The following is a 15,899-nucleotide window of genomic DNA, read 5'->3' as shown; positions in this document are numbered from 1 at the left end:
CTAGAGGTAAATCATTCACACACATGTGCACATGCTTTACTTTCTAGTTATCAGAATCACACACAGGTAATCATTCACACACATGTGCACATGCTTTACTTTCTAGTTATCAGAATCACACACAGGTAATCATTCACACACATGTGCACATGCTTTACTTTCTAGTTATCAGAATCACACACAGGTAATCATTCACACACGTGCACATGCTTTACTTTCTAGTTATCAGAATCACACACAGGTAATCATTCACACACATGTGCACATGCTTTACTTTCTAGTTATCAGAATCACACACAGGTAATCATTCACACACACGTGCACATGCTTTACTTTCTAGTTATCAGAATCACACACAGGTAATCATTCACACACACGTGCACATGCTTTACTTTCTAGTTATCAGAATCACACACAGGTAATCATTCACACACATGCACATGCTTTACTTTCTAGTTATCAGAATCACACACAGGTAATCATTCACACACATGTGCACATGCTTTACTTTCTAGTTATCAGAATCACACACAGGTAATCATTCACACACACGTGCACATGCTTTACTTTCTAGTTATCAGAATCACACACAGGTAATCATTCACACACATGTGCACATGCTTTACTTTCTAGTTATCAGAATCACACACAGGTAATCATTCACACACATGTGCACATGCTTTACTTTCTAGTTATCAGAATCACACACAGGTAATCATTCACACACATGCACATGCTTTACTTTCTAGTTATCAGAATCACACACAGGTAATCATTCACACACACGTGCACATGCTTTACTTTCTAGTTATCAGAATCACACACAGGTAATCATTCACACACATGTGCACATGCTTTACTTTCTAGTTATCAGAATCACACACAGGTAATCATTCACACACACGTGCACATGCTTTACTTTCTAGTTATCAGAATCACACACAGGTAATCATTCACACACGTGCACATGCTTTACTTTCTAGTTATCAGAATCACACACAGGTAATCATTCACACACACGTGCACATGCTTTACTTTCTAGTTATCAGAATCACACACAGGTAATCATTCACACACATGCACATGCTTTACTTTCTAGTTATCAGAATCACACACAGGTAATCATTCACACACACGTGCACATGCTTTACTTTCTAGTTATCAGAATCACACACAGGTAATCATTCACACACACGTGCACATGCTTTACTTTCTAGTTATCAGAATCACACACAGGTAATCATTCACACACACGTGCACATGCTTTACTTTCTAGTTATCAGAATCACACACAGGTAATCATTCACACACACGTGCACATGCTTTACTTTCTAGTTATCAGAATCACACACAGGTAATCATTCACACACATGTGCACATGCTTTACTTTCTAGTTATCAGAATCACACACAGGTAATCATTCACACACATGTGCACATGCTTTACTTTCTAGTTATCAGAATCACACACAGGTAATCATTCACACACATGCACATGCTTTACTTTCTAGTTATCAGAATCACACACAGGTAATCATTCACACACATGTGCACATGCTTTACTTTCTAGTTATCAGAATCACACACAGGTAATCATTCACACACATGTGCACATGCTTTACTTTCTAGTTATCAGAATCACACACAGGTAATCATTCACACACGTGCACATGCTTTACTTTCTAGTTATCAGAATCACACACAGGTAATCATTCACACATGTGCACATGCTTTACTTTCTAGTTATCAGAATCACACACAGGTAATCATTCACACACGTGCACATGCTTTACTTTCTAGTTATCAGAATCACACACAGGTAATCATTCACACACATGTGCACATGCTTTACTTTCTAGTTATCAGAATCACACACAGGTAATCATTCACACACATGTGCACATGCTTTACTTTCTAGTTATCAGAATCACACACAGGTAATCATTCACACACACGTGCACATGCTTTACTTTCTAGTTATCAGAATCACACACAGGTAATCATTCACACACGTGCACATGCTTTACTTTCTAGTTATCAGAATCACACACAGGTAATCATTCACACACATGCACATGCTTTACTTTCTAGTTATCAGAATCACACACAGGTAATCATTCACACACGTGCACATGCTTTACTTTCTAGTTATCAGAATCACACACAGGTAATCATTCACACACATGCACATGCTTTACTTTCTAGTTATCAGAATCACACACAGGTAATCATTCACACACATGCACATGCTTTACTTTCTAGTTATCAGAATCACACACAGGTAATCATTCACACACATGTGCACATGCTTTACTTTCTAGTTATCAGAATCACACACAGGTAATCATTCACACACATGTGCACATGCTTTACTTTCTAGTTATCAGAATCACACACAGGTAATCATTCACACACATGTGCACATGCTTTACTTTCTAGTTATCAGAATCACACACAGGTAATCATTCACACACATGCACATGCTTTACTTTCTAGTTATCAGAATCACACACAGGTAATCATTCACACACATGTGCACATGCTTTACTTTCTAGTTATCAGAATCACACACAGGTAATCATTCACACACGTGCACATGCTTTACTTTCTAGTTATCAGAATCACACACAGGTAATCATTCACACACATGTGCACATGCTTTACTTTCTAGTTATCAGAATCACACACAGGTAATCATTCACACACATGCACATGCTTTACTTTCTAGTTATCAGAATCACACACAGGTAATCATTCACACACATGTGCACATGCTTTACTTTCTAGTTATCAGAATCACACACAGGTAATCATTCACACACATGTGCACATGCTTTACTTTCTAGTTATCAGAATCACACACAGGTAATCATTCACACATGTGCACATGCTTTACTTTCTAGTTATCAGAATCACACACAGGTAATCATTCACACACGTGCACATGCTTTACTTTCTAGTTATCAGAATCACACACAGGTAATCATTCACACACATGTGCACATGCTTTACTTTCTAGTTATCAGAATCACACACAGGTAATCATTCACACACATGTGCACATGCTTTACTTTCTAGTTATCAGAATCACACACAGGTAATTATTCACACACGTGCACATGCTTTACTTTCTAGTTATCAGAATCACACACAGGTAATCATTCACACACATGCACATGCTTTACTTTCTATTGAACAGAATCACACACAGGTAATCATTCACACACGTGCGCATGCTTTACTTTCTATTGATCAGAATCACACATCAGAATCACACACAGGTAATCATTCACACACGTGCACATGCTTTACTTTCTAGTTATCAGAATCACACACAGGTAATCATTCACACACTCTGTGCACATGCTTTACTTTCTAGTTATCAGAATCACACACAGGTAATCATTCACACACATGTGCACATGCTTTACTTTCTAGTTATCAGAATCACACACAGGTAATCATTCACACACATGTGCACATGCTTTACTTTCTAGTTATCAGAATCACACACAGGTAATCATTCACACACGTGCACATGCTTTACTTTCTAGTTATCAGAATCACACACAGGTAATCATTCACACACACGTGCACATGCTTTACTTTCTAGTTATCAGAATCACACACAGGTAATCATTCACACACATGCACATGCTTTACTTTCTAGTTATCAGAATCACACACAGGTAATCATTCACACACGTGCACATGCTTTACTTTCTAGTTATCAGAATCACACACAGGTAATCATTCACACACGTGCACATGCTTTACTTTCTAGTTATCAGAATCACACACAGGTAATCATTCACACACATGTGCACATGCTTTACTTTCTAGTTATCAGAATCACACACAGGTAATCATTCACACACATGCACATGCTTTACTTTCTAGTTATCAGAATCACACACAGGTAATCATTCACACACATGTGCACATGCTTTACTTTCTAGTTATCAGAATCACACACAGGTAATCATTCACACACATGCACATGCTTTACTTTCTAGTTATCAGAATCACACACAGGTAATCATTCACACACACGTGCACATGCTTTACTTTCTAGTTATCAGAATCACACACAGGTAATCATTCACACACATGCACATGCTTTACTTTCTAGTTATCAGAATCACACACAGGTAATCATTCACACACATGTGCACATGCTTTACTTTCTAGTTATCAGAATCACACACAGGTAATCATTCACACACGTGCACATGCTTTACTTTCTAGTTATCAGAATCACACACAGGTAATCATTCACACACATGTGCACATGCTTTACTTTCTAGTTATCAGAATCACACACAGGTAATCATTCACACACGTGCACATGCTTTACTTTCTAGTTATCAGAATCACACACAGGTAATCATTCACACATGTGCACATGCTTTACTTTCTAGTTATCAGAATCACACACAGGTAATCATTCACACACATGTGCACATGCTTTACTTTCTAGTTATCAGAATCACACACAGGTAATCATTCACACACATGTGCACATGCTTTACTTTCTAGTTATCAGAATCACACACAGGTAATCATTCACACACATGCACATGCTTTACTTTCTAGTTATCAGAATCACACACAGGTAATCATTCACACACGTGCACATGCTTTACTTTCTAGTTATCAGAATCACACACAGGTAATCATTCACACACGTGCACATGCTTTACTTTCTAGTTATCAGAATCACACACAGGTAATCATTCACACATGTGCACATGCTTTACTTTCTAGTTATCAAAATCACACACAGGTAATCATTCACACACATGTGCACATGCTTTACTTTCTAGTTATCAGAATCACACACAGGTAATCATTCACACACATGTGCACATGCTTTACTTTCTAGTTATCAGAATCACACACAGGTAATCATTCACACACATGCACATGCTTTACTTTCTAGTTATCAGAATCACACACAGGTAATCATTCACACACATGCACATGCTTTACTTTCTAGTTATCAGAATCACACACAGGTAATCATTCACACACATGTGCACATGCTTTACTTTCTAGTTATCAGAATCACACACAGGTAATCATTCACACACACGTGCACATGCTTTACTTTCTAGTTATCAGAATCACACACAGGTAATCATTCACACACATGCACATGCTTTACTTTCTAGTTATCAGAATCACACACAGGTAATCATTCACACACATGCACATGCTTTACTTTCTAGTTATCAGAATCACACACAGGTAATCATTCACACACATGCACATGCTTTACTTTCTAGTTATCAGAATCACACACAGGTAATCATTCACACACATGCACATGCTTTACTTTCTATTTATCAGAATCACACACAGGTAATCATTCACACACATGTGCACATGCTTTACTTTCTAGTTATCAGAATCACACACAGGTAATCATTCACACACATGCACATGCTTTACTTTCTAGTTATCAGAATCAAACACAGGTAATCATTCACACGCATGCACACATGCTTTACTTTCTAGTTATCTGAATCACACACAGGTAATCATTCACACACATGTGCACATGCTTTACTTTCTAGTTATCAGAATCACACACAGGTAATCATTCACACACATGTGCACATGCTTTACTTTCTAGTTATCAGAATCACACACAGGTAATCATTCACACACATGTGCACATGCTTTACTTTCTAGTTATCAGAATCACACACAGGTAATCATTCACACACATGCACATGCTTTACTTTCTAGTTATCAGAATCACACACAGGTAATCATTCACACACATGTGCACATGCTTTACTTTCTAGTTATCAGAATCACACACAGGTAATCATTCACACACGTGCACATGCTTTACTTTCTAGTTATCAGAATCACACACAGGTAATCATTCACACACATGTGCACATGCTTTACTTTCTAGTTATCAGAATCACACACAGGTAATCATTCACACACATGCACATGCTTTACTTTCTAGTTATCAGAATCACACACAGGTAATCATTCACACACATGTGCACATGCTTTACTTTCTAGTTATCAGAATCACACACAGGTAATCATTCACACACACGTGCACATGCTTTACTTTCTAGTTATCAGAATCACACACAGGTAATCATTCACACACGTGCACATGCTTTACTTTCTAGTTATCAGAATCACACACAGGTAATCATTCACACACACGTGCACATGCTTTACTTTCTAGTTATCAGAATCACACACAGGTAATCATTCACACACATGTGCACATGCTTTACTTTCTAGTTATCAGAATCACACACAGGTAATCATTCACACACATGTGCACATGCTTTACTTTCTAGTTATCAGAATCACACACAGGTAATCATTCACACACATGTGCACATGCTTTACTTTCTAGTTATCAGAATCACACACAGGTAATCATTCACACACATGCACGTGCTTTACTTTCTAGTTATCAGAATCAAACACAGGTAATCATTCACATGCACATGCACATGCTTTACTTTCCTGTTATCTGAATCACACACAGGTAATCATTTCCACACATGTGCCCATGCTTTACTTTCTAGTTATCAGAATCACACACAGGTAATCATTCACACACGTGCACATGCTTTACTTTCTAGTTATCAGAATCACACACAGGTAATCATTCACACATGTGCACATGCTTTACTTTCTAGTTATCAGAATCACACACAGGTAATCATTCACACACATGTGCACATGCTTTACTTTCTAGTTATCAGAATCACACACAGGTAATCATTCACACACATGTGCACATGCTTTACTTTCTAGTTATCAGAATCACACACAGGTAATCATTCACACACATGCACATGCTTTACTTTCTAGTTATCAGAATCACACACAGGTAATCATTCACACACATGCACATGCTTTACTTTCTAGTTATCAGAATCACACACAGGTAATCATTCACACACATGCACATGCTTTACTTTCTAGTTATCAGAATCACACACAGGTAATCATTCACACACACGTGCACATGCTTTACTTTCTAGTTATCAGAATCACACACAGGTAATCATTCACACACATGTGCACATGCTTTACTTTCTAGTTATCAGAATCACACACAGGTAATCATTCACACACATGTGCACATGCTTTACTTTCTAGTTATCAGAATCACACACAGGTAATCATTCACACACACGTGCACATGCTTTACTTTCTAGTTATCAGAATCACACACAGGTAATCATTCACACACATGCACATGCTTTACTTTCTAGTTATCAGAATCACACACAGGTAATCATTCACACACACGTGCACATGCTTTACTTTCTAGTTATCAGAATCACACACAGGTAATCATTCACACACGTGCACATGCTTTACTTTCTAGTTATCAGAATCACACACAGGTAATCATTCACACACATGCACATGCTTTACTTTCTAGTTATCAGAATCACACACAGGTAATCATTCACACACATGTGCACATGCTTTACTTTCTAGTTATCAGAATCACACACAGGTAATCATTCACACACATGTGCACATGCTTTACTTTCTAGTTATCAGAATCACACACAGGTAATCATTCACACACATGCACATGCTTTACTTTCTAGTTATCAGAATCACACACAGGTAATCATTCACACACACGTGCACATGCTTTACTTTCTAGTTATCAGAATCACACACAGGTAATCATTCACACACATGTGCACATGCTTTACTTTCTAGTTATCAGAATCACACACAGGTAATCATTCACACACGTGCACATGCTTTACTTTCTAGTTATCAGAATCACACACAGGTAATCATTCACACACACGTGCACATGCTTTACTTTCTAGTTATCAGAATCACACACAGGTAATCATTCACACACATGCACATGCTTTACTTTCTAGTTATCAGAATCACACACAGGTAATCATTCACACACATGTGCACATGCTTTACTTTCTAGTTATCAGAATCACACACAGGTAATCATTCACACACATGTGCACATGCTTTACTTTCTAGTTATCAGAATCACACACAGGTAATCATTCACACACATGTGCACATGCTTTACTTTCTAGTTATCAGAATCACACACAGGTAATCATTCACACACATGTGCACATGCTTTACTTTCTAGTTATCAGAATCACACACAGGTAATCATTCACACACATGCACATGCTTTACTTTCTAGTTATCAGAATCACACACAGGTAATCATTCACACACGTGCACATGCTTTACTTTCTAGTTATCAGAATCACACACAGGTAATCATTCACACACATGTGCACATGCTTTACTTTCTAGTTATCAGAATCACACACAGGTAATCATTCACACACATGTGCACATGCTTTACTTTCTAGTTATCAGAATCACACACAGGTAATCATTCACACACATGTGCACATGCTTTACTTTCTAGTTATCAGAATCACACACAGGTAATCATTCACACACATGTGCACATGCTTTACTTTCTAGTTATCAGAATCACACACAGGTAATCATTCACACACGTGCACATGCTTTACTTTCTAGTTATCAGAATCACACACAGGTAATCATTCACACACACGTGCACATGCTTTACTTTCTAGTTATCAGAATCACACACAGGTAATCATTCACACATGTGCACATGCTTTACTTTCTAGTTATCAGAATCACACACAGGTAATCATTCACACACACACGTGCACATGCTTTACTTTCTAGTTATCAGAATCACACACAGGTAATCATTCACACACATGCACATGCTTTACTTTCTAGTTATCAGAATCACACACAGGTAATCATTCACACACACGTGCACATGCTTTACTTTCTAGTTATCAGAATCACACACAGGTAATCATTCACACACATGTGCACATGCTTTACTTTCTAGTTATCAGAATCACACACAGGTAATCATTCACACACACGTGCACATGCTTTACTTTCTAGTTATCAGAATCACACACAGGTAATCATTCACACATGTGCACATGCTTTACTTTCTAGTTATCAGAATCACACACAGGTAATCATTCACACACACGTGCACATGCTTTACTTTCTAGTTATCAGAATCACACACAGGTAATCATTCACACATGTGCACATGCTTTACTTTCTAGTTATCAGAATCACACACAGGTAATCATTCACACACATGTGCACATGCTTTACTTTCTAGTTATCAGAATCACACACAGGTAATCATTCACACATGTGCACATGCTTTACTTTCTAGTTATCAGAATCACACACAGGTAATCATTCACACACACGTGCACATGCTTTACTTTCTAGTTATCAGAATCACACACAGGTAATCATTCACACATGTGCACATGCTTTACTTTCTAGTTATCAGAATCACACACAGGTAATCATTCACACACATGCACATGCTTTACTTTCTAGTTATCAGAATCACACACAGGTAATCATTCACACACATGTGCACATGCTTTACTTTCTAGTTATCAGAATCACACACAGGTAATCATTCACACACACGTGCACATGCTTTACTTTCTAGTTATCAGAATCACACACAGGTAATCATTCACACACACGTGCACATGCTTTACTTTCTAGTTATCAGAATCACACACAGGTAATCATTCACACACGTGCACATGCTTTACTTTCTAGTTATCAGAATCACACACAGGTAATCATTCACACACATGCACATGCTTTACTTTCTAGTTATCAGAATCACACACAGGTAATCATTCACACACATGCACATGCTTTACTTTCTAGTTATCAGAATCACACACAGGTAATCATTCACACACGTGCACATGCTTTACTTTCTAGTTATCAGAATCACACACAGGTAATCATTCACACACATGCACATGCTTTACTTTCTAGTTATCAGAATCACACACAGGTAATCATTCACACACATGTGCACATGCTTTACTTTCTAGTTATCAGAATCACACACAGGTAATCATTCACACACATGTGCACATGCTTTACTTTCTAGTTATCAGAATCACACACAGGTAATCATTCACACACGTGCACATGCTTTACTTTCTAGTTATCAGAATCACACACAGGTAATCATTCACACACATGCACATGCTTTACTTTCTAGTTATCAGAATCACACACAGGTAATCATTCACACACATGTGCACATGCTTTACTTTCTAGTTATCAGAATCACACACAGGTAATCATTCACACACGTGCACATGCTTTACTTTCTAGTTATCAGAATCACACACAGGTAATCATTCACACACATGCACATGCTTTACTTTCTAGTTATCAGAATCACACACAGGTAATCATTCACACACGTGCACATGCTTTACTTTCTAGTTATCAGAATCACACACAGGTAATCATTCACACACATGCACATGCTTTACTTTCTAGTTATCAGAATCACACACAGGTAATCATTCACACACATGTGCACATGCTTTACTTTCTAGTTATCAGAATCACACACAGGTAATCATTCACACACACGTGCACATGCTTTACTTTCTAGTTATCAGAATCACACACAGGTAATCATTCACACACGTGCACATGCTTTACTTTCTAGTTATCAGAATCACACACAGGTAATCATTCACACACGTGCACATGCTTTACTTTCTAGTTATCAGAATCACACACAGGTAATCATTCACACACATGTGCACATGCTTTACTTTCTAGTTATCAGAATCACACACAGGTAATCATTCACACACATGCACATGCTTTACTTTCTAGTTATCAGAATCACACACAGGTAATCATTCACACACATGCACATGCTTTACTTTCTAGTTATCAGAATCACACACAGGTAATCATTCACACACATGTGCACATGCTTTACTTTCTAGTTATCAGAATCACACACAGGTAATCATTCACACACATGCACATGCTTTACTTTCTAGTTATCAGAATCACACACAGGTAATCATTCACACACACGTGCACATGCTTTACTTTCTAGTTATCAGAATCACACACAGGTAATCATTCACACACATGCACATGCTTTACTTTCTAGTTATCAGAATCACACACAGGTAATCATTCACACACATGTGCACATGCTTTACTTTCTAGTTATCAGAATCACACACAGGTAATCATTCACACACATGTGCACATGCTTTACTTTCTAGTTATCAGAATCACACACAGGTAATCATTCACACACATGTGCACATGCTTTACTTTCTAGTTATCAGAATCACACACAGGTAATCATTCACACACGTGCACATGCTTTACTTTCTAGTTATCAGAATCACACACAGGTAATCATTCACACACGTGCACATGCTTTACTTTCTAGTTATCAGAATCACACACAGGTAATCATTCACACACGTGCACATGCTTTACTTTCTAGTTATCAGAATCACACACAGGTAATCATTCACACACACGTGCACATGCTTTACTTTCTAGTTATCAGAATCACACACAGGTAATCATTCACACACATGTGCACATGCTTTACTTTCTAGTTATCAGAATCACACACAGGTAATCATTCACACACATGTGCACATGCTTTACTTTCTAGTTATCAGAATCACACACAGGTAATCATTCACACACATGCACATGCTTTACTTTCTAGTTATCAGAATCACACACAGGTAATCATTCACACACGTGCACATGCTTTACTTTCTAGTTATCAGAATCACACACAGGTAATCATTCACACACATGTGCACATGCTTTACTTTCTAGTTATCAGAATCACACACAGGTAATCATTCACACACATGTGCACATGCTTTACTTTCTAGTTATCAGAATCACACACAGGTAATCATTCACACACATGTGCACATGCTTTACTTTCTAGTTATCAGAATCACACACAGGTAATCATTCACACACGTGCACATGCTTTACTTTCTAGTTATCAGAATCACACACAGGTAATCATTCACACACATGTGCACATGCTTTACTTTCTAGTTATCAGAATCACACACAGGTAATCATTCACACACGTGCACATGCTTTACTTTCTAGTTATCAGAATCACACACAGGTAATCATTCACACACATGTGCACATGCTTTACTTTCTAGTTATCAGAATCACACACAGGTAATCATTCACACACATGTGCACATGCTTTACTTTCTAGTTATCAGAATCACACACAGGTAATCATTCACACATGTGCACATGCTTTACTTTCTAGTTATCAGAATCACACACAGGTAATCATTCACACACGTGCACATGCTTTACTTTCTAGTTATCAGAATCACACACAGGTAATCATTCACACACATGTGCACATGCTTTACTTTCTAGTTATCAGAATCACACACAGGTAATCATTCACACACACGTGCACATGCTTTACTTTCTAGTTATCAGAATCACACACAGGTAATCATTCACACACATGCACATGCTTTACTTTCTAGTTATCAGAATCACACACAGGTAATCATTCACACACACGTGCACATGCTTTACTTTCTAGTTATCAGAATCACACACAGGTAATCATTCACACACATGCACATGCTTTACTTTCTAGTTATCAGAATCACACACAGGTAATCATTCACACACATGCACATGCTTTACTTTCTAGTTATCAGAATCACACACAGGTAATCATTCACACACATGTGCACATGCTTTACTTTCTAGTTATCAGAATCACACACAGGTAATCATTCACACACATGTGCACATGCTTTACTTTCTAGTTATCAGAATCACACACAGGTAATCATTCACACACACGTGCACATGCTTTACTTTCTAGTTATCAGAATCACACACAGGTAATCATTCACACACGTGCACATGCTTTACTTTCTAGTTATCAGAATCACACACAGGTAATCATTCACACACATGCACATGCTTTACTTTCTAGTTATCAGAATCACACACAGGTAATCATTCACACACGTGCACATGCTTTACTTTCTAGTTATCAGAATCACACACAGGTAATCATTCACACACGTGCACATGCTTTACTTTCTAGTTATCAGAATCACACACAGGTAATCATTCACACACATGCACATGCTTTACTTTCTAGTTATCAGAATCACACACAGGTAATCATTCACACACATGTGCACATGCTTTACTTTCTAGTTATCAGAATCACACACAGGTAATCATTCACACACATGTGCACATGCTTTACTTTCTAGTTATCAGAATCACACACAGGTAATCATTCACACACGTGCACATGCTTTACTTTCTAGTTATCAGAATCACACACAGGTAATCATTCACACACATGCACATGCTTTACTTTCTAGTTATCAGAATCACACACAGGTAATCATTCACACACATGCACATGCTTTACTTTCTAGTTATCAGAATCACACACAGGTAATCATTCACACACATGTGCACATGCTTTACTTTCTAGTTATCAGAATCACACACAGGTAATCATTCACACACGTGCACATGCTTTACTTTCTAGTTATCAGAATCACACACAGGTAATCATTCACACACACGTGCACATGCTTTACTTTCTAGTTATCAGAATCACACACAGGTAATCATTCACACACATGTGCACATGCTTTACTTTCTAGTTATCAGAATCACACACAGGTAATCATTCACACACATGCACATGCTTTACTTTCTAGTTATCAGAATCACACACAGGTAATCATTCACACACATGCACATGCTTTACTTTCTAGTTATCAGAATCACACACAGGTAATCATTCACACACACGTGCACATGCTTTACTTTCTAGTTATCAGAATCACACACAGGTAATCATTCACACACACGCACACATGCTTTACTTTCTATTTATCAGAATCACACACAGGTAATCATTCACACACATGCACATGCTTTACTTTCTAGTTATCAGAATCACACACAGGTAATCATTCACACACATGTGCACATGCTTTACTTTCTAGTTATCAGAATCACACACAGGTAATCATTCACACACATGTGCACATGCTTTACTTTCTAGTTATCAGAATCACACACAGGTAATCATTCACACACACGTGCACATGCTTTACTTTCTAGTTATCAGAATCACACACAGGTAATCATTCACACACACGTGCACATGCTTTACTTTCTAGTTATCAGAATCACACACAGGTAATCATTTCCACACACATGCACATGCTTTACTTTCTAGTTATCAGAATCACACACAGGTAATCATTCAAACACGTGCACATGCTTTACTTTCTAGTTATCAGAATCAGGGACGTCGGGAGGCATACACAATGTACTGATTTCAGTACAACTTTTTTTAGAAGGGGGTAGCTTTTTTGGAAAAAAAAAATACGTACGTATTTTAAAGGGTGTTGGCTCCTTTAAGGAGCATACCAGCCAGTCGGAAGTGAGCTCACATCATGTCTGGCTGGCTGGCTGCGAGCGGGAAACAATCACTGAGTTGGAAGGCAAGTGGAAAATTGAAAATCAGCAGAAGTAAAAAAGTGAAAACTGTGTTTGTGTATGGTTAGTTATTTCCCCTTAAAACGTATTTGGTCATGTTTGCTGTCTTGAGAAATTTTCACTGCTTGTTAGTGAGTTGAACTTCGGAATTAAACAGATTAGAGAAAGGGATTATGCGTACTCTATCTGTTTAGTTGGTGGATCAGGTGCAGTGGTTTATTACCGAGTTTGATCCCTGTTCGGTATGCTGTCTCACACACATGTATGTTCGCTATGTCGACCACTGATGCAGTGAAGCGTAAGATCCAGGTTCTGCAGCAGCACGCAGATGAGGCCGAGGACCGGGTGGAACGGCTGCAGCGGGAGGCAGAGACCAAGAAGAGAGCTCGTGGGCAGGCTGAATCTGAGGTGGCATCTCTGAATCGTCGCATACAGTTGGTAGAGGTTTTAGATACTAGACATCACATCTAGGTTTGCTGCCCCTAATATTTCAACACTGCTACTTTCAGTCATGGTACTGTCTACAGACTCCCATACCTTGATTGCTGTCATTCCAGTTGCCCTTTCCCAGACCAGTAATACTGGTGTTAACACTGTACATTTTCCTTTCACTTCATGGTTTGTGGTTTAGGAACATGGGTCCACTAGTAGCTTGCCTACTCTTGCCTGTATTTGTCATAAGTGTACATTCCCCAGTATTGGTGACTGCAGTCCCTACCACTGTGGCAAATGTATTCCAAAAGGATGCTTTCTGTTCACCCTATTATGAATAACTTTTGAACAGGTCATTCTGATACCTATATTGGGAATGTTTGAGGGATTCTGCAGTTAGATGCAGTGTTGGTAGTAGGATGTTATAAACTGGGCTCCTACTTGTGGTTACATCTTACGATTGGTAGTATTAAATGTGACAGTTGGAAATGTTATGGTATTGCTAGCTTATTGAATATGGCTTAACTGCCAGATTTGGGCGGCACCTTATGGATGCATTGCCCTCTAGCCAAATTTCATTGCTGTAGCTGTTTTGGGGGAAAGTGTTGAGCGTGACTTAAACACAGTATACCAGGTGGCTTGGCTAAAAGTAGCCCTGTGGTCCCAGGAACACATGCTCTTTGAGTACACTCAGCCATGCCAGTATAAGGCATGGAAATTTTGTGATCTGCTACATGCTGGAAATCTGTCCCCCCACAGAAGGCAGTTTGCATGACTCTTACTTTAGAACTATGAACTTTTTTGATACAATTGCTGTTTTGAATGGAAGTTGGGTAAACACTGAAAAAAGTTAGATCACCCTAGAGTTAACTGTCTGCTTGCACCTGTCTTGTACCATTTCATGGGGTGGTGAAAGCCACATCACTATGGCTAGGCTTACAAATGCCCCAGGGCAGATAGCCTAGTTCTAAACTATGAAACTAAGGGTGAGCAGGAAACAATCAGGCATCCGCATTTTTTTGGGGT

The sequence above is a fragment of the Protopterus annectens genome, chromosome 3.part1 (assembly GCF_019279795.1).
Source record: "Protopterus annectens isolate FY-2018-M chromosome 3.part1, PAN1.0, whole genome shotgun sequence".
In the NCBI taxonomy this organism is placed as follows: Eukaryota; Metazoa; Chordata; order Ceratodontiformes; family Protopteridae; genus Protopterus; species Protopterus annectens.
This window is presented reverse-complemented; position numbering follows the sequence as displayed.